This window comes from Manis pentadactyla, chromosome 12, assembly GCF_030020395.1.
Source record: "Manis pentadactyla isolate mManPen7 chromosome 12, mManPen7.hap1, whole genome shotgun sequence".
Classification (NCBI taxonomy): Eukaryota; Metazoa; Chordata; class Mammalia; order Pholidota; family Manidae; genus Manis; species Manis pentadactyla.
In genome coordinates this window covers 23,069,133-23,072,159 of record NC_080030.1, presented here as the reverse complement: position 1 = coordinate 23,072,159, position 3,027 = coordinate 23,069,133, and the positions used below count along the sequence as shown (strand labels likewise).

At 37.6% G+C, this 3,027-nt stretch overlaps 1 pseudogene; it reads left to right on the top strand.

Moving 5' to 3' along the window:
- The first annotated feature begins 1,112 nt into the window (after window positions 1-1,112).
- LOC118925384 (olfactory receptor 14A16-like) lies at window positions 1,113-2,647 on the top strand (annotated as a pseudogene).
- The last annotated feature ends 380 nt before the right edge of the window (window positions 2,648-3,027 follow it).

Here is a 3,027-nt window from a genome sequence, read left to right as displayed (position 1 = left end):
TAAATTTTTTGGAAGGAAATTCATTTTAGATTTAAAATATTGTAAATTTAAAATTTTATGTTAGTTTTGAGGAAAACAAGCAGTAGTTAAAATATTCACTTTACAAATAACAAAAACTAAAAAGCATCTAAAGGGATCCTTTTATTCTTTGGTGCCCAAATAGTTCAACTTGACACCACCATTTTAAAACAGAATTTTACTGGGTTCAGTTTCTTTCTTTTTTTTACATTAATGTATTCTATTGATCATGATGTTTCATAATTTTATGACATTTTGATCTAGAATATTCATGACAACCAGGTTTGTAACTGTTACTGATGTATTTTAGCATTTATCATATTAATCTTACCAAAGTGTTTAATTTATGAAATTAAATATTAAATCCAGTAATTAAGGAGGAATAGATGGTAAGTAACAAAGGAAACAAACCCAAAATGAAGCTAGAAAATATACCGCTAAGCATTAAAACCGCATGCTGGATTTTCAGCCCCTGAAACACGAATGACATCTACATGACACTGACAGGGTGGCAATGAAGACTGAGTGTTGTCAGTGAGAAAGAGGTCACTAGATCAATCTGCAATCTATTAAAATATTTTAAGAGCGCTTTAAAGAGAGAAGTAAGTTAAATAAAGACAGACTGAGGAAGGTCTGTCATTCATTTTTTTTCTAAGCATTGTTTTCTGCCTACCTTCTTGGAAGGTTGGATGAAACAGGCCTCACTGGTCACGGGTTGGGCATGAGAACACTCAGTCTGGGACGCAGTTTGCCGGCGGTGCTTTTGTTACCTGGTGTTCATGGGGAGACACGAAAAGGATCTTTTGTTATTCAGGCTTGTTATGTCCATTGAATTTTCAGTCCTTCCACATCTTTCACAGGACACATTTGGACAATAATCACATTTAAATGAACTGAGTATAGTTCAGTGAAGCAATATTAATCACATAATGATTAATCAAAACACTCGAATAGGACTTAGATGGAAGAGAATTTTTTGGAAAATAGATTTTGCGATTACCATATGTAGAAACTCATTGTATGTTCAAAATGAGACTTGAAAATGATGTGTGTTAATGATAGATAGCTCCTCTATTCTTTTTTTAATACAGACCATGCCTCTAATAGTGAAACATCTCACGGTTTTCACTGAATTTATCCTCGTGGGATTTCCTACCAAAGGAGATGCATGCATCACACACTCAGTGCTCTTCTCCTTGATCTACCTGTGCGCCCTGATGGGGAACGTCCTCATTATCATGATCACAACTCTGGACTGTAATCTCCACACCCCCATGTACTTCCTCCTGAAGAATTTGTCCTTCGTGGATCTCTGCCTAATTTCAGCCACAGCGCCCAAGTCCATTGCCAACTCTTTAACTCACAGTAATTCCATCTCATTCCTTGAATGTGTTTCCCAGGTCTTTCTGGTTGTTTTCTCAGGAACCACAGAGCTGCACCTGCTCACAGTGATGTGCTTTGACCGCTATGCTGTCATATGCCGCCCCCTGCACTATGAGGTCATTATGAGTGAGAATATGTGTGTTCAGTTGGCAGCTGTGTCCTGGCTGGGTGGGGGTGTGATCGCCGTGATGCACACAGTCGGTACCTTCTCCTTATCCTACTGTGGGTCTAACATGGTCCATCATTCTTTTTTGTGACATCCCACAGTTATTGGCTATTTCTTGCTCAGAAAATTTAATAGGTGAGATTGTACCTATCCTTGTTAGTGTGGTATTGGATATCTGCTGTTGCATTTTCATAATCATTTCCTATGTCTGTATATTCTCCACTGTCAAGAAGATTCCATCAGCAGAAGGACAGTCAAAAGCCTACTCCACATGCCTTCCACACCTGGTGGTGGTTGTATTATTTCTCTACACTGGCATCTTTTCTTATCTGAAGCCAACTTCACAGAATCTTTCTATTTCCAACCTTTTAATTTCTGTGTTCTACATTCTGGTGCCCCCAACCTTTAATCCCATCATATACAGTCTAAGAAATAATGTCATGAAAATGTCTCTGGGGATGTTATTAAAGAGAGTATTTACCAAAAATTAAATGCCATTCTTTCTTTTATTCCTAAAATAATTACCATCTATAGTTATGCAGCCTTTTAATTTACAAATCATTTTGTTATAAATTTTGAAGACTTTATTTTTAGAGAATTTTTAGGTTTACAACAAAATTGGAAGTACAGAGATTTTCCTCATAACCTGTGCACCCCAAATGCATAGCCTCACACCATAGCAATATAACTAAACAGACTACACGTTTTTTTTAACCAAGGATGTAATACTCATATCTCGTAATTGCCAAAAATCCACAGTTTACATTAGGGCTTCTTTCATGCTGTTTTACAGTGTATGGGTTTGGATAAATGTTTACTGGCCTGGGTGTCAATGTGATGTCACTCAGAACACTTTCACTGACCCCAGTATCCCTTGTCCTCTGTGCTTTTCTTCTTGATCTTCCATTAGTCCCTGGCAACCCCTGATCATTCTGTTGTCTTCACAGTTTTGGATTTTCCAGAATGTCATATAGTTGGAATCATCCAATGTCCATTTTCATATTGGCTTCCTTAATTAGTAATTTGCATTAAATTTCTTCCATGTCTTTTTATGGCTAGATGGCTCATTTCCATTTATCACTGAATATCCTGTTATCTGTATTTATATGATTATTTCACCTACAGAAGGACACCTTCAATCCTTCACCATTTTGGAATAAATTAAGAATAAAGCATGTACATAAGTTTTCAGCTCCCTTGGGTAAATTAAAAAAAAACATCGATGCTAGATCATATAGTAAGAATATAATCACTTTTGTGAAAAACTGCCAATCTGCCCTGCAATATGCCTGCATGCTTTTGCCTTCTGCAAGTAATGCACGAGAGCTCCTGCCGCTCTGCTCTGCGCCGGTGCTGGTGTTGGTGTTCCGGCGCTGGCCAGTTAAAGGCGGTGTCGTGGTGGCCCATTGCTTTAATGGACATATCCTGGAAAGCGTACGATGTTGAACATCTTTTTCAAT